Source organism: Suricata suricatta, chromosome 17 (genome assembly GCF_006229205.1).
Source record: "Suricata suricatta isolate VVHF042 chromosome 17, meerkat_22Aug2017_6uvM2_HiC, whole genome shotgun sequence".
NCBI lineage: Eukaryota > Metazoa > Chordata > Mammalia > Carnivora > Herpestidae > Suricata > Suricata suricatta.
This window is the reverse complement of record NC_043716.1, coordinates 45,877,299-45,899,796: the sequence shown is the minus strand read 5'-3', so window position 1 is coordinate 45,899,796 and position 22,498 is coordinate 45,877,299. Positions and strand designations below refer to the sequence as shown.

At 49.3% G+C, this 22,498-nt stretch overlaps 1 protein-coding gene and 1 long non-coding RNA gene across 2 annotated transcripts in view; one reads left to right on the top strand and one right to left on the bottom strand.

The window, feature by feature from the left end:
- PRKCA (protein kinase C alpha) overlaps positions 1–22,498 on the top strand; it is a 381,700-nt gene that overhangs the window by 298,100 nt on the left and 61,102 nt on the right. The window lies entirely within an intron of this gene.
- LOC115281799 lies at positions 6,327–13,696 on the bottom strand. Its single transcript, XR_003904406.1, has 4 exons — positions 13,375–13,696; positions 12,342–12,538; positions 6,638–6,787; positions 6,327–6,418 (listed from the first exon to the last, which is right to left on the bottom strand). It is a non-coding gene; the product is annotated as an uncharacterized LOC115281799 (long non-coding RNA).

Below are 22,498 nucleotides of genomic sequence, written 5' to 3'. Positions count from 1 at the left end.
ATGCGCCCATCATCCTGACTTGCCTTCCGTCATCTGAGTCCTTTTCTCCCCCACCCGCTCTTTCAGAGATACGAGATACTTTGCCACCCTCTGGTAACAGTATGATTCAGCTGAAATGTTTAATTTAAAGTTCAGCGGTGACTCATGACTGGGTGGGAGACAGCAAGGTGACTAATCCCTTCAGGAACAGGACTCTGCGGTAATGTGCGCCATCTCATCCCCAGGGCAGTCCTTTCCATACCCAGCTCTGTTTTCTAGAAGGAGTTAACTAAGTGTGGTTTTCAAGTCCTCTTCCAGAAACCAAAAGCCATCCAATCCAATGGAGGAAAAATCCAAACAAATGAGCATTCACAGCCCTATCACCACGTTAGTATTTACCCAATAACATGGGGGAAAATTTTTTTTAATGTATCACTGATTCTAGAATTCTGGCAAACAGAATGATCAGTGAAGAAAGCTCTTAGGAACCAAAGAAATCCCAGGATGGTTGGAAGTGACCTGATTCTGTGATGCGTTGTCCCCCTGGAGCGCTTTATCTGCCTGAAGGACAGAACAAGCCAGAACCTTGACTGCATGGAAAGCGTACCTGTGGGTCTTTAACCTGTTCTGTATGTCTTCAAATCAGGTACACGTAGGTCCCGAGTCACAAGCAGAAGTCATATATCCATTCATTAGTTCCATAATAAGTTTCCAGCAATGAATAGAGCAAACAGTGTCTCCTGCCTGGGGGGCTTACCTCTGTACCTTTGGGCCCTGCTTCCGGACTTTTTGGGAATGAGGCAGGAAGCTTATTGAGAAATCAGCATGTTAGAACCCCCTGTGCTGGTCAGTGACTCCCCAGGACCTCCCCTCACTACTGAGAAGATCCAGGATCCCTGTACCTCCTTCCCGCCTCCGGGTCCCCACTCCCTGTGATGAGGCGGCTCATGGCCAGCGTTAGAGAGAGGGTCTGCCTTCCCTTAGCGGCGGCCCAGAGGCTGGCTTAGCCCTCGCTCTGCAGACTTTCTGCAAAGGATCACAGTAAATAGTTTAAGTTCTGCAGGGCCTCGGGGTCTCTGTCTCACGCCCTCCCCTCTGCCTCTGTGCCACAAAAGCAGCCACGGAAAAGATGTAAACAAATAGACGCATTTGTGTTCTGTTAAAACATTCTGTACACAAACAGGTGACAGACCAGACCTGGCCCACGAACCACAGTTGACTAATCCCGGGTTTGGCCCACAGACGCCGTGTTAGAATCAAATCCTGGCTCTGCAACTTATTAACCATGTGACTTTGCTGTGCGTGCCCTTCTCTGTAAATGAGAATAACAATAGTATTTGTTTCCTGGTATTGTTTTAAAGATCCAATGAGGGTGTCATTAGAAACGCCCAAAAGGCATACTTTTCATAGAAGCCTTTTCATCCTCATCCTCACACGTTTTATTGCAGAAAGTGGGTTAGGGAGGGTGCTTTATTTCTTTTTTTAACTTCTGGAGCTTCTCTAAAAAACAAAAATGAATTTTGATGTTGAAATTATGTTCTAAATGGTTGGCAAGTTCTGCATCCTGTGCTCCAGCCATATTATGAAATAGGGACATATTGATGAGAACTTTATCACCATTGATAACGTCAATTTGACGGGCAGATATATCTTTATTTACATTTCGATGGATTTCCGCGACGTGATGTGTGTGTAAATTGGGAACTTGGTGTGACTGGCTGTAGGTCAGGTGATCTCTGGACGAAACGCCGTTTCAGGGCAGTGGCTGGGGGAGTGGGTGGAGTCTCCCGCTGAGGAGTCCGGGTGCACCGCCATTTCTCCGCACGACAGTTTGGTATCAGGTCCTGAGCAAAGACTCGAAAGAGCACATCTGAAAGATGTTTGACCTGAACCACGCCTTGTACGGACACAAGTGTCATCCTAAGCATATCATCCAGATAACAACAGAAATGGTACAGTTGTTTATTAGTGCCGCATTTCTGTCGCCGTCATGTTACTAGTTTGATCTTTTACAAAATCTGGGATTTGAATGATTCGCTTCTTGAGCTACGCCTAGGGAGCGATGCATGGCATTCATCTTCCCAGCTGGAAGGAAAGTATCTTCTGACCGCATCGTTTTCATTTTAAGACCTTTCCAGAGGACCTCCTGGTCATTTGTCCATCTCCATGGTCGTTCGTGAGCTTGAGCCTTTTCATGTTGTGCTTATTAGTCTAGTTGACTCTTCTCCTGAGCACTTTGGGCCACATCTACCTCCAGAGCTGGGGTTGTCCTAGAATCAAGAACAAGGGAGAACGTTGGGGGGAGGAGAAAAGGAGGGCCGTGTTGTGCGACCACCCTCCGGCCCTTCCCCTGCAGCGAGCCACTTGCTGCGAGGGTCTCATCCCTGCCCCAAATCCCCTTCTCCCCCAGTGCAAGCCCCTCATCCTTCAGGCCATTTCTTTCTAACCAAGACCTTCGGCCCTAGCCTTGCTCCTCATAGAGAAATGGAGCTGCAGGGCCGATGGCCTGAGCCCTGGACCGGGCTCCCTCTGGCCGACAGCACCTAAGCCCAGGCTGAGGTGTTGATGGAAACCACTTCCTGCCTCTTCCCATTTCCTGTTTCAGTGTTTAACAAAATAAAACCCGAATTCTCCCATTTTGCTGCAGTATCACAGCCACTACCTCTGATTTGTATTTTGAGGACCTGCAGCTACAAATGGACTTTAAATGAACTCCTCTCTGCCAGTGGCATCGCTTGTCTCTCCCACATCTGGCTCACAGTTACTGGAGAGTCTTCCGTAGAAGCATCCAGCAGCCTTCCCTAAAGGGGACTGCACCATTCCTCTCCTGGCCCGACTGTCGAGGCGTTTTGTCATTGTCACCATTTCGTTCTAGATGATTAAAGTAGAACAAAGTGAGAAGCCAAAAGCACCTGAGTCTCTTTCTGCATCGCCATCCACTGCTGTCCTGCTCCAGGGGAAGTTCAAGTCTAACACTGAAAACCAAAAGTTAAAAAGCAAAACAGACACATTCGTAGCAGAATTAAGATTGCTAAGAGGCAGCACACCTCCAGCTTTGTCTGACGGGGCGTCTTTCTCTCGTCGGAAGATAATGGAAAGCCGTGTCCACTAGAGAGCTGGCAGATTATCTGGCGGAAATAACTCTGGAGTGTCGGGATTCAAGAGGACAGGATGGATGTATTGAAATTGCTTGAAATGCGTGTGACCTCTCTCTAGAGCTCACTTGGAGAGTTCTCTGAACAGGAATCTGTGACCACGTGTGAAGTTCAGCGGCTGCTCTTTGGGCCAGGCCTTGACGACCAGCTCCACCCTGCCCCTTCCCGGGAGCAGCAGGTATGATGCTGATGGGGACAGAGATGAAAACGGCAGTGAGCCCCGCGAGTGACCACTAAGCCTCGGGCAGTTTCTGAGCTGAGCCCGCAGACCCCTTGCCTTCGAGAGGCGGTCCTGCATCGAGGTGGGAGCCCCAGCCCAGGAGTTAGTCTGCTTGGATTCAAATCCTGGCTTGTCTACACCCCAGTCGCACGAACTTGGGCCGGTTACTCCATGCTTCAGCGTGGTATTCTAGAAAGAGGATAGTCAGTCATGCTTTCACCTCCTCACTCCACCGCTTCCTAACAGTAACCTTGAATAAGATGCTTGAGTTCTCTGATCTTTAATTTCCTTTTATTTTTTTTGCTTTTGTTGTGGCTGATTATATAAAAGAGACTCAGATTTAGTTTTTGACTAACAGTGATGAAAACTTATAAACTCCGACACTACTTGTATGTGCAGGGAGACCAGGGCATTTGAGATGTTTTGAAGGTTTGTCAAAGAGTTATTCCTGAGAACCAGCAGATTGATCATCCCAACATGCGCTGCTGTCCAGAGCCTGAAATTTAACTCCAGTTCTCTCGTGCCATCCTCAGCGGCAGGTTGCCCAACCCATCTCCACTTTGGCTCCGTTTCTCATGGCATGTGACACACAGGCAGCATTTTGGAGTGGTTTGAACTTGAATGCTTAGCTGATCGGCAGCGTAACTAATGACGCCCTCAGCCAGACCCCTGCCCTTGGGTCCTCCGTACTCTGCCCAGGACCTCATGTTGACATCCTCATAAAAACTCTCATTCTCCCCAATTACAGATCATCACCTCACTCTTCACCCTTACAGACCTTATCTTCAGGTAGGCAAAGAGCACCAGACATTCTTCTAACCACTGAACAGGGTCAGCCCACGGGGACCAAGCCTGTTCATTGTTGCAGGATGATGTTGGAAAGACCACCAAACGCTGAACTGAAGGGAGGCAAAATTTTATTCACGGCCGGGCCGACCCTGGTCTCCTGATGGTAAGGAGAAAGGGCAGAGGATGGCCCGAGCAAAGGTTGCCGTGAGCTTATACAGACATACACAGCATCCCATGATAGCCAATTACATTGTAATACAGAGCCGCTGGTTTGGGCGGGAACCTATCAATTTAGTTCTTTGTTCTTTTAAGATGACCAATCATAGTTAGACAATGACTAAGCAAATTTTCCGGAGGCGTGGTCTTGGCTGGATCTTAGCAACCATAGAAAAGGGTGGGGGAGTGGTTTGCAACGAATTATCCATTACATTCCATAAGTAAGTTAACCCCTTACATTCTGACCCGTAACAGTCGTCTCTGCTGGTCTGAATGCATCGTCAGCTCAGGTCACAATCTTGCAGTTCATGGGGTCGGGCTCTGTGCTGAGAGCCTGCTTGAGATTCTCTGTCTCCCTCTCTCCCTCTCTCTACCACACTTCTTGCTCACGCATTCTCTTCTCGCTCTCTCAAAATAAATAAATGTTTTAAAAATTTAAAAATAACCATCACATAATCCTAAATTCCAAGGAGTAAATAGCTGCCTTTTCCCATACCTTGAAAATCCTCTAGGCTGTGCTGATTAATTCAGCAGCCACTGGCCGTATGTGCCTTTTGGGCACTTAGATGATGCCCAGTGTGAGGTGAGGTGTGCTCTCTGTACGAAGTACCCACTGGATTGCAAAGACCCCTAAAAAAGAGAAGACTATAAAATGCCTCAGCAATAATCTGTATGTTGATTGAATGCTGAGATAATATTCTGGGTTTATATGGTTAACTATATAATTAACAAATCTGTTACTTTATTATATACTTTTATATATCAGTGTTAAACATATTATTGAAAATATTAATGAAGTTACTAGGAAATTTAAATTTATATATGTAGCTCACATGGTATTTCTGTTAGGGCTAGTCTAGAACATTCCTCCCAGTGAAGAACAGTTTGTCATGGGGTGGGGACTAAAATGCAAAACCAGTGACTTTCTAATGCATTTTTCCTGGGCTTGCACTTTCTCTATATCCAAAAGAACTGGACTTCAAAATGTAGATTCTAGGGCACCTGGGTGGCTCAGTCGGTTAAGCATCTGACTTTGGCTCAGGTCATATTCTCACAGTTTGTGAGTTTGAGCCCCATGTCAGGCTCTGTGGTGACAGCTCAGAGCCTGGAGCCTGTTTCAGATTCTCTCTCTCTCTCTCTCTCTCTCTCTCTCTCTCTCTCTCACTCACTCACTCTCTCACTCTCTCACTTTCACACTCTCTCTCTTTCTCTGTCCCTTCACTGCTCTTATGCACTCTCTATCTCTCTCTCGCTCAAAAATAAGTAAACATTAGGGGCACCTGAGTAGCTCAGTTGGTTGAACATCCAACTTCAGCTCAGGTCATGATCTTCCAGTTTGTAGGTTTGAGCCCCACGTCAGACTCTATGCTGACAGCTCAGAGCCTGGAGCCTGTTTCAGATTCTGTGTCTCCCTTTTTCTCTTCCTGTCTCCTGCTCATGCTCTCTCAATCGCTCGCTCGCTCGCTCTCTCTCTCTCAGAAATAAACACTAAAGAAATTTTTTTTTAAAGTAAACATTAAAAGAAATTTTTTTAAAAAACATAGATTCTCCTGAGATTCTGGACATGTTGCTGTACCCGGATAAGTTTTGTTTCCTGTTTTTTGGGTATGGGGTTTGTTTGTTGTCTATTTGGCACAGCCAAGTAATTAGTAGGGAAGAGGATGTAACAAGGCTGAGATGATATTTGACTTACTCAGTAATTTAACAACATACCAGAAGTCCACAAAATCTGTGGAGAATCCCCGGTCCATTGGAAAGCTGTAAGTGAGGGTCCGAGCTCACCTAGCTTTCCCTCCTAGACACGAAGATGCTTTACTGCTTGGTCTTTACTAAATGTGTTACCAAAAGGCTCTGAACCCATGAGCCACCTTAATTTTAACAGGCATTTTGGAAACAAGGTGACACTCACTTTCCATGGCTGAAATGTTTTATTTGAAAGACTTGTTTGAATAGAGTCTACACAATGGCCATGGGTCAGAATCGAAAGCAGGATTAGCGGTGGCATCTCTGATGTCTGCGCCTTCACCGGTTTTGTGACCATTCAGAAACCTATCAGGCTCTAAAGCAAAAAAGAAAAACAAAAAAACAAAAAATTGACGAACATGTTCCATTAGAATGGGGTTAGTGATATGGGCCCAGAAACGACTAGAAAGAAGTGTCTCCCTGGAGACGCTCCAAACTGCCCTGAGATCAGACATATATCTCCTCTTATTTATTCCGGAGGAACATTTCAAGATTATCCCTATTGCTGATTGACAAATTATTATGATCCGCTTACTGTGAAAGTATTTCGGTCAACATGGATGAGTCTCTGTTGGCAGGTTAAATACTGAAAGAGCAAGCAAGTCCTGTTTTCTGTTGCTGCAATTGGATTTCCCGAAAACCTCCATTGTCTTTGACGACTTTCTCTAATTCAGGATGTTCTTCTCTGGATGAGAAAAAAGAAAATAGTTCATTGGAGACGCTCAGATAAATTGTAGCTATTTGTTGATTTGATCAGGTCTATTCTGGTTACTATGGAAACCTGAGCACTTTCCAGTGACCTTTTGGACACAAAACTGAAAATCTATGTGCCCCAATGTAGATTCTGCTCTTTTTTTTTTTTTAAATTTTGGTCCCTAAATAGCTTAATTAATTACTTTCTGAATTGTGCAGTGTTAAGGGGGGAAAGTCTATGAAATGCACATCAGTTGAAGGATATTTTAATCTTTGTAGTTCAGCTCCGTCTTAGAAGCAAAATCTTAGACTGATATAGGACAAGGTTTAGTGTTGGAAATCATTTTCACACATTCATTAGATCATTGTCAGCAGAGGTTGACACTACCACTCAACTCAGAGGACCCCAAGGAAGCTTCCCAAAGCAACTGCAGAGAATTTCTATCAGTCTGAAAGGGAGGGTGAATGCATTTATATGATAGCATTGGCGACATGCTTTCAGCTTAATTTCTTTTACGGAAACGACTTTGCTGGGAAACCAGGAAAAGATTGTACATTCCAGTTGTCTGTTCCACCCTAATGGATTCCTGGAATGACCTCAAAAGCCTTGCGCTTGTAGCAAGTATGGATGGATACTGCAGTTCAATAAACAGGGCCGGCCAAGGGGCTCCCGGGTGGCTCAGTCAGTTAAGTATCCAACTTTGGCTCAGGTCATGATCTCGTGGTTCATGAGTTTAAGCCTCGCGTCCAGCTCTGTGCTGACAGCTCAGAGCCTGGAGCCTGTGTCTCCCTCTCTCTCTGCCCCTCCCCAACTCATGCTCTGTCTCTTTCAAAAAATGAATAAACGCTTAAAAATTAAAAACAAAATAAGTGGGGCGAGCCTCGTGTGAAATGTTAGACGCATCTATCCACGTGTGGCCCGGTGCCAGCACCCACAGGAGGCTCGCAGATCAGGAACTGGAAGGAAGGAGGGGCCAGCCAGTGCCCCTTGGCACTAACATAGACATGGGGCATGAACATAGAGCACTGACCCAGGTCCCTGTGGTTTTAGCCCAAGCACCAAAGAAGAAGTTAAAGCCCCTTCAAGGAGAAAAGCCTAGAATACAGGTGACCCTACACATGCCGTTTGCCTTTTTCCCCATGGAACAGGTCCTACAAAGAATTAGAATTGGGGATCTAGAGAGGTCAGTCCCAAGGATTCTGAACTCCCTGGGTAACCCTGAAAGGGAAAGTGGTGGCCCCTGTGGTGCTTCAGACCCTCATGGCTCCAACCACGGTACGTGGACCAGACCAGCAGCAACAGCAGCAGCAGCTGGGAGCTTACTACAAATGCAGAGTCTCAGGCCCCATCCTAGACCTTTACTGGGTCAGAATCTGCATCTTCACAAGATCGCCAGGAAGTTCCTATCCCCTTTAAAATTTGAAAAATGGGGGCGCCTGGGTGGCTCAGTTGGTTGGGCGTCCGACTTCATCTCAGGTCATGATCTCACGGTCCGTGGGTTCAAGTCCCACATCAGGCTCTGTGCTGACAGCTCAGAGCCTGGAGCCTGCTTCAGATTCTGTGTCTCCCTCTCTCTCTCTGCTCCTCCTCCATTCATGCTTTGTCTCTCTCTGTCTCTCAAAAATAAATAAAAATTTAAAAAAAAAGCTTTCTATAAAATTTGAAAAATGCCAGTGGAGAGGATGCGACCTGTTGACCAGTGAGTGAACAAGTTTATATTCTCCATTGGCTGTGGGGGTGACAAGGCCTGACTCCATCACACCCCACGTCCTAATTAACTGGGACGGGCATCACACCCAGCCTTTGTCTGGCCCATGAGCCTAAGAGTGGTTTTAATATTTTAAATGATTTCTTGAGCCTAATAGTCACAACACTTGAAACTTAGGTGGAATTCATAGTTCAGTGTCCGTAGAGTTTATTAACATGACCGCGTTCATTCCTCCATTAGCAGTGGCTGTTTTTCTGGTGCAGGAGCAGAGCTGAGTCCCTGTAGTAGACCCTGAATGGTCTGCAAAGCCTAAAATACGTGCTGCCTAGTCCTTTCCCAAAAACGTCTGTAATGCAGTAACAGAATAGTACAAGCAGGAGAGATGTTTAAAATTATCTTTTTTGATGAGACAACAAAAGCCCAGAAGGGACTCCGCCGAGCTCACCCAGAGCTCCTGACTCCTCTCTGTCACCCTCCCCGTGACACCCAGCTCCCTCCCCCTTCACGCACATGGCATGCTCTCGCACGCACCTTAGAACTTGTGTTCCCCTGGGAAGACCCTCCTTCCCCCCTCTCCCCTCTGTCTCAAGCTTTCCAAAGCCTACCCTCATTTACATATTCCTCAAGCCTTTTAAACCAGTCGGGAATTTCCTCGTGCTGGGCACACCTGTAAGATTTGCCACCGTCATGTCTCCAGAGCGACAGCCTCAAGCCCTGGTCCGAATGCCTCAGAATCTAAATGCCAGGTGCCGTTCAGCTTTCCTTGACAGCCCAGGGGAGGGTGTGTGAGCCCGTGTGTCTAGGAAGCCGATGGAGCAGGGCCCGGGCTCAGGACCTCTGCGACCTGAATGTGTGTCCTGGCCATTACTGACAACCAGGGGGTAGACATTTAGGCGGCTCTCAGACAAAAAAGGACTTGGATTCCTTTGTCATGTTCCAAGCATGAAATAGCTTAGGGGTCTCTCTAGGTCCGGCTGAGTCTAGGAGCAGCTGCCTGGCGGTCACTGGAAGACTGTGAGGCCGCCCAAGACACAGGATCGGAGGGTGTCTGCTGGCGGAGATTTATCTCCCTGCAGAAGGTGGCCTGTTACAGACGGAACCTGGGGGTGGGACCCTTCTGAAGGCACACTTTTCCGGGCATCTTGGCCAGCGTGGAGCCCTCTGTACCTCCAGGTATTTGGGCAAAGACTGGACAACTCTTTCAGAAAGGTGCAGGAGAAATAGAAATGCCCGATTAAATTTCCTCCAAGGTTCTTGGAAACCCAACCACCATTTCAAAAAGGATGTTTTTGTTGCTATTGTTAGTTGTCTTTAATCTTGATGTGGATTACGATCTATAGCCTAAAATAGAGCTTTTGGGATTGGAATAAAATAGCCTGTTTTGAGAACAATTATAAATAGATTTGTGATTACAAATTTAAAGTACCCATAATTATAAGATGTAACAGAAGCTAATCCATCCATACCTGCTCAAAGAGATGTAAAATTCGTATTTGACCAGCTTCCTATTTTAGTAGACAAAGACTTCCGGGCACAACATCTAATCTGTCTGTCTCTGAGCTCCTCTCTCTTTGGGCTCAGGGATGCAGGGACCCTTTCAGGCTATGGAATTTGGGTTCAGAAAACCAGCCTCTTTCTCAAAATTTCTCCCTGAAGCAGATTCACACTCTGTATGAATTTGTAGGATTAATCTCTCATGACTCCTCGTATAAAGTTTTCTGTTAAAATGGTTTCAGTTTTATTCTCTCACATGAGTACTTGGGAAGGTAAAGTTATCCGGTTGTGGATAGGTGGGATTTGTATTTCAGTGTCCGTAGAGTTTATTAACACGACCACGTTCGTTCCTCCGCTGGCAATGGCTGTTTTCCTGGTGCAGGAGCAGAGCTGAGTCCCTGCAGTAGACCCTGAATGGTCTGCAAAGCCTAAAATACGTGCTCCCTAGTCCTTTACAGAAGACGTCTGTAATGCAGCAACAGAATAGTACAAGCAGGAGAGATGTTTAAAATTGTCTTTTTTGATGAGACAACAAAAGCCCAGAAGGGACTTCGCCGAGCTCATCCAGAGCTCCTGACTCTTCTCTGTCGCCTTCCATTATTTCATATGACAAGAAGGTGCTAGTGGGAACCCCTAACCTCTCCAAGGGCCACATCAGCCCCATAGCTGCCGAGCGCCCGGAGCAGTGTCGTCTGAAGGTTCGCCTCCTTGTGTCCTGAACCCGCACGCCATGTCCTGGGCTGTCGCTGCCTCGCGCTCTGTCTCTGCTGTACATGGAATTTGCGGTGTCTTGTACTCAGTTTTTATTTTCCTCATGCTAATTGTTTTCCTGTGTCTGCAGCGTCTCCCCTACTAACCTAGCAGTTTTTCTTCTTCTCCTGTCTCTTACAGGGATGTCATGTCCACTTCTTAAAGGTAGTTCTTCCTCTGCTCTTTTTCCACCTTCCCTTCCACAAAAACGTCCGCCCTGGTTTTTGTGCAGCCTGAGCCCCTGCCATGCTCTCCACTCTTAAGGATGCACTGTGTGTTCTGGTAACTTGAACGTGACTTACTCGTGTCCCAGTCTGTGTGCTCCCGTCCCGATGGCCATGGCCCTCCAGTGAGGAAAAGCGTTCCCTACGTATCACCCAGGGAGTATCTGAGCCCTCCCCACTCTTCAGGTTAGGTTCATTTAAGCTTACACCAAGGAAATCTTGAAATCTCTTATCAGTGATTAAAGACAAATTCCCGTCTGTAAAATTTCAAAAGCATCAAAGGAACAGAAAGAGTGCATCTTTAAATTGACAGACATTTCCCTTTTCCTTCTGTTAGTATATATTTCCAAGCACATGTTAAGACTCATTTGCAATTTTCTGTAGACCCACATCTACATAAGCATGCGAGCAATATGGTGTGCCTACACTACATGCGCGTGTATATATGGAAGATGTAGTGTAATATGTCATGGGCTGAAATCATAAGATTTTTCTGATGTTCTGAATGCCTGGCTTAATACTACTCACTTTAATTTCATTTCTTTTTTTCATTTTTTAGTTTTTTTTCCCCCAATTCCGTTGTCATGACCTAATCAACCATTCTCTCCCCAAACTGTCAAATGGAACTTTGCAACTTGCATGTAAATGATTTCAAAAATCGTGTCTATAATCATTTCTGACAATACCGCTCTCTTTCGGGGAGCTGGTTAGAGCTGAGTACCAGCTGTGTTTTCAACGTATTGCCTTTGTTAATAATTGAAACCCTCTCCGGACTGTTCCAGCATATTCATGTTGGAACCACCTGCAAAATCCCAACATTCAAATACTTGGGTGAAGCATTTGCAAGGGAGAAATCCCACGCCCGATCCTAAGCTAGAACCAACATATAATAATACACTTTTAAAAACACTGTACTAAAGAAAACGTCTAATAAATCACGTTTTTCAAGTTTCTCTCTGGGGAGCCTATATCTAACACTACAAATGTGTCCCCTGAGGGGCCACAAGAGATTAATGACCCAGAATTTTTGAAAAAGGGGACAGAAAACATCTTCTTTGAGGCTTAGCAAGTCTAAGACTGTGATGACTGTCGTGTGTGGACACTTGCGACCGTCAAGATTCCTAGCTCTTATCGCTGCCCTCCTGTTTGTCTTTTAAAACGCTGTCACACAGTGCCGTGTGTTCACGTGGGAGAAGCAGCGTTAGAAGCGGCCATACCTGAGCACACGGAGCCCCCCAGTGATTTCCTCACCCTGCACCCTTGGGGGGCCAGCACCTCTTGATCACTCCGGGGCGCGGACACAGTTCCTACCTAGAAACAGACAGATCCCCTGCCATCTCATGACCCGTTATTTCAAAGGACACCTTACCCTGATGACGTAAATTCACACTTTGGGGACCCGGGTCCCTCCTGTGACCCAGGTGTCCCTTGCCTGTGTGGTGTGATTGTTTGTCTTTGTCATTCGTTTGGAGACGTTGTTGTTCTTAGAGAAATACAGGTGAGGGGGCTGCATTTCACAACGTGCAGGAAAAGCCAGGTGGGTGCTTATGCGAAACTCAGATGTGGCTGGAGAGGGCAATGAAGGGAGAGGGAAAAGAAAGAAAGTTAGGGGACGCCTTCCCTTCCCTGATCCCTCCTGCCAGGGGAGTGGCTGTCCCCATCCTCAGAAGGACTGCCCCCCCAGCCCCCGCCTGCTGGGCATCATGGCTCCCAGGTGTCACTGCAGGGAAGTAGCAGAGCAGTGGTGAAGCTCCAGGCTGCCTGGGTTCAAAGCCAGCTCTGATGCCTCTTAGCCGTATGGCCTTGGGCCACTCAGCTCATCTCTCTTCCCTCAGATTCTCCATCTCTAAAATGCGGATGATAAAAACACCAGCCTCCTTAGGGCTGTTGGGAGGGCTGAATGAGCAAACACTAAAAGCGACCAGAACAGCATTGGTGCTGCTGTTACTCTAAGCATCCTCCATCCTCCCAGCCTCAGGTACTACGAGCCGGGTCCTCCCAAACGGGAAGAAACATGGCTGTTTTCTGAAAAGCCGTCAGCAAGTTAAAACAAACCCTTTGTCGTGTTTTCTGAACCACCATGGGCCCGGTTGGGGAGACCTGGCTGTACGTTAGAGGAACAGCACCCTTGCCCATCCCTCCACCCCCACTCCAACCCTCTCCCTGCATGCAGCAACCAAGAGAGGCCGGCCCGAGGTCATTGATGAGCAGGGTCGGGGAGGTGTCGCCAAAGCCTCTGATCTGACGTGCTTTGTGTCTGTGCACACGTCTCGTTTCCTGTGCCTTTCGTTACGGGCCTCAGGACCAGAAGCACAGACGATGCTGCCTAAGAAAGAGAATGTCACCTGTCTGTCGGAAACGCGCCCCAACCCCGGCAGTGAAAACAGGGTGCCGTCACTCACACCTGTGTGCAGGGCAGCATCGCTTGCTCGTGCGTGAACTGATCTTCATCTGAAAATAGACTTGCCAGTAATCCGTCCGCCGCCGGCTCCCCGGGGACTGTTCCTCCACGTTGATGCGCCGGCAAGAAGCAGGCAGGCAGGCAGGACCCACCACTCACCAGCGGCCGTGGGTGGGCAGCCAGATTTGCACGGAAACTGGTGGCTGCAGTCGGGAGATGCCATGGTCTCATTTCATCCTGGGGGCGCTCCTTCTGTAACCCACATTTCCCCGGGCCCAGCAGCCTTGTAGGTACCGATGGGATCACAGTAACTGAAAGAACTGGAATTCTCCTAGCTCTCCCCAGCTTCCTGACTCAAGGCCCCCATCCCAGGGAACACCCTCCCCTCCCCCAGTCCTGAGCCACACACTCTTCCGCAAAGCTCCTCCTAAAGGCCCCTCCTGCCCTGGAGACCAGCTCTTAAAGCAAACACGTGTGGACTGCTTGGCCACATCCCCCAAGGGCAGTGGGGAGCCCCCTCCCCATTTATGTCCTTTGCTTCATCTCTGTCCCTCTCTGCTTGCTGCCCTTTGGAGGAATCTCCTTTCTGGCCTGGCAGCAGCTACTGAACTCTGATTATGCCCCTTTCACTGTAGGAAGTGAGGGCTCCCCACGCAGGAGGAGGCAGGGACTTTCCGTCCCTTTTACAGATGAAGAGACAGAGGCCTTGGAGAAGTCAGCAGTGTCATCACTGGTATCCAGTCCACGTCTGGCGGACAGTCTCCTCCCCGTCTGCGTCCCCGAGCTTCTCTGTCAGCAGTTGCCCCGGGGGGGCCCAGAGAGCAGCCCAGAGCTGTGACTGGCCCGGGAAGCAGGTGTCCCTCGGAGCTATAATCAGGCCCCTCGTTTTTAAAAACTGGTGTGGTCTTAAAACTCTCAGTGAACATAGGGTGAAATCAATGGTCATGGAAGTGTTGTGCCAAATGTAACTGCAGCCAGCCCCACTTTCAAAATGCTTGCTGCTGTCAGTTAGAAACATTTTGTAATAAAAAAAAAATTAAGCAAACAAATCTAGTATTTGAGGGGAAAGGATCATTTTGTTTGTTGTGACTTCCACGAGGAGGTAGGCTGAGCCTCGTTTGCTAGATGCCCAGTCCTGCTCACCCTCTACGGCGGCAGCTGGACAGCAGTGGCGGGAAGTGCTGGAACTTCCCCCAGGGCTTTATGGCCAGTTAGGACTTGGCTTTGGGTTTTTAGGGGTTTTTTGTTTCTTCGGTTGATTTCAGGAGCTGCGCTTCTCTGATCGTTTAGCTCCAATTGAATTTCCCTAGTGGGCTTTTTCATTGAATTCTGCCCTCCCGTGCCTATCATCATTTCTCATCATTTCCCGGATTGTCCTGTGTTTCTACCTTTAAGATAAGCACAGAGGCTCCCCAGGGCCACTCCCCTGTCCCCTCGCAGCCCTTTCTGCCTCCTTTTCTCTGCTTCTTGCAAAGTCTGGGCTCAGGCGGAGGAGGAGGTTCAGGAATCCTAGGCCCAGGACTGTTGTGATGTTGTTTTCTAGAAATGAAGTACAGACCCTAAACGGTGCACAGACCACGGGCCCTCGCAGAGGCCAGGCTCTCACGCCAGAGCCGTGAATTCTGTCCTGCAGAGGCCTAGCTGGGAATATACATTCGGTGTCTCTTTTGAGCATTTGTAGGAGTTTTACCTCTGCAGGCGGGACCAGGGGACCTTAGGCCAATTTCTACTAAAAGATCCCAGTGAAAATGCAGTCGCTCTGGAAAAGCAACACCACAAGAGGGCAGTCGAGCCTTGCAAATAAAAGACTCCAGGAAAAATTGCGCACAGGAGCTGGGAACTTGTGACTGGATCTCTTTACTTTTGGATGGATGTGAAGACGATATCACCACTTCAAGCCTCCAGTTATTCCTCAGTTTTATGGAATAAGGTGCCAGAGAGAGAAGTCCAGGCGCCGTCCAGGTCTGAGGGACTTCTGGGGTCTGTTCTGGCCTGCATGAGACCCAGCCCATTCCTATCCACCCCACCTTCTTGGCAGCCTTGCTGACAGTCCTGAAAGCTGTTTGCTTTGATAGCCTCCAGGACCTGACGTGGCTCTGGCCTGCCGGGGCTGACTCAGAAAGCCAGTGCGGCGCTAACCCCACAGGGGAACGTTCCTGGCAGGAGAAGACATATACGCCTCAAAAAGCCACCAAGTGCCGAAAATGCTCTATCGGTACCAGGCCACACCACATGGCGTGCCTCATGCCTTTCCAAAGGCATCAGACAAATGCCTGCCATGAGCCCCCTAGGGGAGAGACTTCTTACAAGTGGAAAAGTGCAGGAGGAGTTTTGGTCCTGGGATCCTCACCGAAGCCTGGAGTCTTCACGACTGGAAGCACTAAGGGCCGCCAGCTTCCCAGCGTCTGGTTACAGGGAGTCGTCGGCCTAAGCAGTTCACAGACGGATCTGGGAAATGGGGAACAGCAGGCCGGCTGGGAAGGAGACAACGCAGCAAGACGCCAGAGGAGTGGAATGTTCGGTACGGCAAGAAGGACCAAGTGCTCTGTTTCCCACCTTGGGCATCGTGCTAGTGCGTCACGGGCCCCACATTCCTCCTTAGAATGCCCTCGGTTGCCATGACGACGGGCCTGCTGGCTTCCTGTGAATTAATTTCAGCACTGGCGGCTGCCTAAGTGGATGTGTCCATAAAAATATTTCTTATTAAGAAAAGGACTTGATGTGGTTTCCCTTAAATTCCTGCTCTACTGAGTAAGTACTTCACTCGCCGCGTCGTCTGGCTGCAAAACAACTTGTTCCTGTCCCGGTGAGCACGTCGAGCATCACGTGGAAGAGAGGGGACGATTCGGGTGCGTGTGGGGTTAGTTGCTGCTGTGCCAGCGGGCTGGCGAGAAGATGCCGGTTCTAGTCAGACCTCACTGCGGTGATACAGGGCGAAGGCCGGCAGACTGCAGCCCAGACAGCCCAAATTCTGGCTGCTGACTGTTTCTGTAAATAAGATTTTAGTGCAACACAGCCTCACTCATTCATTCACCCACCCACGTAGCTTTAACGTGACGGTGGCAGAATTGGGGGTTAAAACAGTATTCAGCTGGCAAAGCCGAACATATCTGTTATCTGTCCCTTTACGGAAGACGTTTGCCTACCTGGATATAGGAGGGGGAGCACCGAACTCAGAGCTCAGGGAGGAGACTGATTTAGACCCATCACTTAGCCCGCCAGGCCGCAGGTGCTTCGTCTGCAACATGGGCAGCCCAGGGAAGTTATCTCCAACTTCCTTTCAAATACCAAGAGCTCTGTCCCGCTTGTGCCGTTGGCACAACCCTACATCCCCGATGGGGCAACTCTTAGCACAGGGGAGTGGCCGTCTGCCAGGTGGCCCAGCATCCTGTTTCAAGGACCAGCGCAGAGGAGAGTTCGCATCCTTGACGCCTTCCTCCAGCACGGCCACGGCTGGGCTCAGTGGCCACGGGTAGCGGAGTTTGCTCTCCAGACCCCAGTGCCTTCACCTGCACCAAAGGCAGATCAGACCTGCCCAAGGACGCGTCTGCGCCTGACACTCTGGCTCTGAGGAGCTCCCCGCAGCTGCCGGCAGAGAAGGAACGGTGCACTCCCGTGGTTTGCTGTTCGCCTGTGACTCCCGACTCCGGGAGAAAACGCGAGTTGGCAGGTGTTGACACCCTGTACGGAAGGAATCACCTGGCTCCGTGCCTCCCGGTTGCAGTTGCAGGCTGGATTACCGAAGCTGAAGAAGGGGTGGGGGGGCTTAAAAAAAAAAAAAAAAGGACAAATAAATATTCCAACCACCAAATCAGACACACAACCTGAAAGAAACCAAGACCCTGCCTTCAGGAGTCAGCTTGCCTTGACCCTTTGGGTTTATTTCCGTTCTCTCTGACCTTTCCTGGTCTGGTTAAGATGTCTGGCCTTGGGCACCAGCTTTTGCAATGTACTCTTGACCCGGCCATTCCGCATCAGGAATCTGTCCTAGGGAGACGGATGGAGATCAGGACTATAACGTTGTTCATCTGGGTGTTGTTGGAAATAACATCGCTGTCCAGCAATAGGGGAAGGGCTGAAGACATGATCCTAGAGCCACACAGTGGGGTCGTAGGCAGTCACTAGAATCACGTGGTGGAAAAGTACTTATTACGTAAAACGTTTACAACATACTAAGGCGTTGAGCAGGTTGCAAACAATGTAATTCTACACATGTCAAAGAAGAAATAAATGAAAAGAATTAGAAGAATGCATACCAGAACGTTAACAGTGATGATCTCTGGGCGGCAAAACTGTGTATGTTTTACATTGTCTTTTTTTTGGTTTTACGAATCCACGCCGGTGAAATTTTCTAAAACGAGCCAGCGCCGCTGTTCTCATAAGAAACAGCATTGTCGTAGAAATGATTTGAAAAGCCGTAAGTCTGCCTTGGAGAAAAATATCGTATTAGAGGTCATTGTCTTCCCCCAAGGTCCACATCCATCCAGTCACTGTAAAGGCATTTGAGGAGCACCGTGCTCCAGGCTCTCTCTCGGAGAGAGAGCTGGATGGAGGCCCATCAGTGAACAGAACAGATGAGGTCCCGTCCGGTGGAGGGAGAAGGAGAAACCCACGCCAGGTAGTGACAGGAGCCTGAGGCAGTCCACATCACAGGAAGGAGAGGATGCGGTGGTGCCGTGTTGAAGTCTCAGCTCCAAGCATCACCTGAGCAGAGCAGGAAGTACAAAGGCCCTCAGGCGCTAAGCAGGCTTGGCACGTTCCAGAAGATGAACGATTATTTAGCCAGAGAATATCGAGCATTTTATTTACAACGACCGTGTTACCCAGAAGGCTGTTAGCATGTCATCTTTAACCTGTTGCCCCCCCCCCCCCGCCCACCCCGTTACGGAGAAGGAGGTGTCATGGGTCACGGCTTGTTAGAAATACACCAGCCTTGTGCCATTAACGGGATCATGGAAAGTGCCTTCAGTTCCTCCGTGGTTTTCTTCTCCTGAAACCACTCGATTTAGCAACCATTGCAGTGGGTGCAGGTGAATATGTTAGCCTCGGGCTGAGATGCCAGGCCAAGGTCCTTGGTTATATAGGGCACCGATACTTCTCTTTATGGAGCAGCACCTAACACCCATCAGTCGGGGGTTGTCCAAATTGTCCGGATAAGCCCTGAGCACAGGACGTTTTTATTGTAAACAGAAAAAAAAAAAATACAGAAGAAATCCACAGTTCATCATTTGCTCCTACAGTTGGTCATGGTTGGCCCGTCTGCCCTTGGAACCTTCCAAGTAGGACCTGCTGCGGTGTCAGGATAGCCGAGCAGGCTAAGGCGCCAGGCCCAAGTAGGACCTGCTGTTGTCAGATTCTTCTCTCTACACTGTGCAAACACCGTTGCTAAATATAGTCACCAAAACCATGCTTTCTGTTATGCTAAGAGATGCACTCTTATTGAATACACGTTCACAAAACCGGTACAAGTGGCACATGTACAACAAAATGTAAAGCGTTACTTCGGAGGGTTACCCAAAGGCTCCATGATTATATGGGGGACCTATCAGGGGACTTGGAATTAGGCTTTGCCCTCTGCTTTCTTACTGAAGGGGAACCTTTGGGCTTTGATTCCTACTGAGGATAAGTTAGCGCCTCTGAGAAGAATTGCTTGCCTGGGTGTTGTTCTTTTCGGGGTTGGCAATTTAGGACTCTACACTTCCCCGTGTCTTGTCTGTCTGTCTGTCTTCCCACACGCCAAAGCCAATGTATAATCATTATACAGAAATCACAAATTGCAGACCATCTAGGGTCCTCTGTGAAAGCGTTTGGAATTGGCATTACTGTTGGTTAGATCATCACGTCCCAGTGGCGGCACAGGGCCCAAACTAAGAGAATTAGCATCTGCCACAACCCAACCCCACATCAACACCCAGGGCCATAGTTCGCCATATCCACCTCTCAGTTTTCACTTGAAACTCACCCCTCCTCCATACTCTGCACATGTAGGGCTTCTAACAACACACACGGATGCTCCTCAGACACAGGTAGTTAACTCATATACACTCATCAACCCCAGGCTGCAAGAATTTGGATTTGCGGCACTCAAATTCTCTGTGTATGGTGCGCTTTACAGAGACTCCCTAGAGGAGTCCTTTGAATTAGTCCTTCAGTGGTTGCAGACTGCTAGGACTTTTGGAGAACGTATCATGCGGCAAAATGAGATGCGTGTCAGTTACTAAGAAATGTTCCCGTGGGGAGAGCACGTTGCCCGTTCTTACATCAGGAGAGTCCACGTAGCCGGGTGAGGCTGGACTTGACCTAGCGATGGGCCAAGGAACCTGCGTTCCTGGATTCCGCGGCTCAGTCATAGCCAACAAACATGCTGTGTTTTAGTCTAACTTTAAAAAGCATACTAGCTTCAGCATTTCAAGTCCCTTTATTCCGTTTACAAACACACACCACGTATCATCATTTCCAGTCTTACTTCCTCTTTAAAACTTCCCATGCCATGCACTATGTCGAGGCCCTTTCCTGCGCAGTCCTGGCACCCTAGGGAGTTCCAGAAGATGCTCCAGAAATCGGACAGCCGCTAGAGCTGAGATCCAGTTCCTCTCCTATCCCACCAGGAGGGCGTGGGGAACGTGGAAGCCCAAGGGACCTGCCGCAGCCTCCCCACATATCCTGCGTCCCTGCAGAGCGGGGCTGCAACCTTGCAGCCTTGACACATACCCACAGGTCACAGCGTTTCTGGGCTGTGAGTCAGCCAGGCAGATCCCTGACTCAGGGGACCCAAGGCTGTTCACACAGGGCTTCAGGTCACAGTTAGGGAGCAGGTGCAGGCCAGGAGCCCGAGGGAAGGACAGTGTCTCCTTCCCGGGACATAGAAAAGAAGATCGTGGTGTGGAACTCTATGCTGGGGGCTTTTGCAAAGGATTCTTCATTTCACCTTCAGTGTAGCCCATGGATACAGGTTTCTTAGTACTGCTGTATTACAGATGAGCAATCTGACACTCAGAGAGGCAATCCAGTCTGCCCAGAGTCACACAGCAAAAATGAGTAAAGCCAGGATTTGATCTCAGCTCTTTGCAGTCAGAGTCTGGGGCTCTTCCCAGAATTTGCTATTGATTTTATATGGTAATTGAAGATTGTGGAAGTTGGAAAGGATCATGGGGACTCTGAGGGGACTTTGAACTTGGAGGAACATTCCAATGGTCTTAGACTAGAATATCTGAAACTAGACAGGAATCACTTGACGGCCCTGTTAAAAACGCATGCTCTGATTTAGTTGGTCTGGGGTGGGGCCCAGGAATCTGCATTTCTGACACGAGGACTGAGTCAAAATGTGTCCTGAGTGAGAAGGCAAGATTTGGGATTTATCAGCAAGGAACATTACTGGTGGCTCGTATGTGCTTTCGGTCTGCAGTCCCAGTAGATGCCCTCCTCTCTCCTCTGGCTCCCAGTCTTCAGGAGACACTCTGCTTCGCATCTCCGGGTGTGAATTCTGGATCGCTCACACACTCCAGCAGGGGGTCTGGCCACGGAGGGCGCGTTTGCATTGCTGAGTGAAGGATGTCGGCATGCTTACCCTGAGCCCCCCACCCACTGCCCCGGGTTTGCTGACACCTCTACAGTGAAGCCACTGGCTTCGGCTTTGCCCCTGGACTATATTGGTTTTCTTGACCGCCTGGTGAAGGCTGAATTCCGCTCATGACGACCAGTGCTGTGTCAACAGCACACAAGCTAGAAGGCCAGATCTCTTCGTCCTGCTGGGAGCTCAGTGGCTAAACAACCTGTTCAAAACCTCAAAGAAAGAAACTGCCCAGAGGCTCAATTTGGTGCTCAGGCAGGTCCCCGCTAGGTCTAGTGCAGACAGGACCTCCATTAGAGGACTGTCCCCTCAGAGAACCCTCCAAGGGCATGGTGTCAGCTCGACTGGCCCAGCGAAGCAGCCTAGCGTGGCCTCTGGGGAGGGCCGCTGTGTGGCCCAGCTCCCTAAAGGCGGGGTGCGCCGTAGCCCCTATCTGAGGCCGTCCCAGAATGACCTGTGATCCCTTGAGGAAAGGACTTCCAATTATATGTGAGCATCCACATGCACGGTGGCCGGGGCAGCCCTCTGAAATGACACCCTTGGGAACACCTGCTTTTCTGCATTCATGTTTGGCGTCTGGCTGACCGTCCATTTATGATTTGGCCTCTTCAAATTCTGTTGGTAAGACTTAATGAAGACGTGTGTTTTCGGATGAATGAATGAATGAATGAACGAACGAACGAACGAACGAACGAACAAATGAACAAACAAGACATCCAATGAATGTGCAGTTATGTGCCCAATATGATGCTTGGCCCTAAAGATACAAAGATGACTATGACGGTCCCTGCCTTCCAGGACCTCACCGTCTAGTGAGAAAGACCAGTGAATCCTCCGAGGAGGTATATGTGTTTCTTTAGGTTCCTTGGAAGTCAGCTCTGCCCCAGGGTTTAGAGAGCAGGGCGCTCCTTTGGGAAGGGACCCCAGGAGACCTGGGGGCAGGGAGGGAAGTAGGGATGTGACCCGGGAAGGGAGGAAGCCCAGCCAAGCATACGTGAGTGATCTGGGTGGTGCCCCTGGAGCTCAGTCCCACTGGGGCGCTCGGGAGACAAACTGTAGGGAGGCCATGACTTCCTGGGGCAGCAACACGGGCCCGTCCAGCTTGCTGTGCAGGTGTGGCCACACAGAAGCCTCAGACGCACACAGGTAAAGAGCTGAAAGCTCGGGGTTGGGGAGGAGGGGGGGCAGGCAGAGACGATGCCTACAGCTTGGACATCCCAGGAGGGAGGAGGCGACGTGAAAATGGAGAGGGGACGCTTGAGCTGGATCCTGGATTTGGTGGACAGCAAGACAGCGAGGCCCCATGGGAAGGGCGACTGAAGACTGGAGGCCGGTGTGGTCGGAGCAGAGGAGCCCGGGGGAGTCGTGGGAGCAAGGTCAGAGACCAGCTGACAGCCAGGGGTCTCCTCCTCACCCACGGTGACAACTCAGCCTCTTTCTGTCCATCAGATGGGAAACCAGGGAAGCAGGACAGGGTCCCTCCAGGGAATGTCCGCAACGGGAGCTCACTGAGGGGGTGGCACTAAAAGTGAGGCCCCCTCGACAGAGAGGTGGT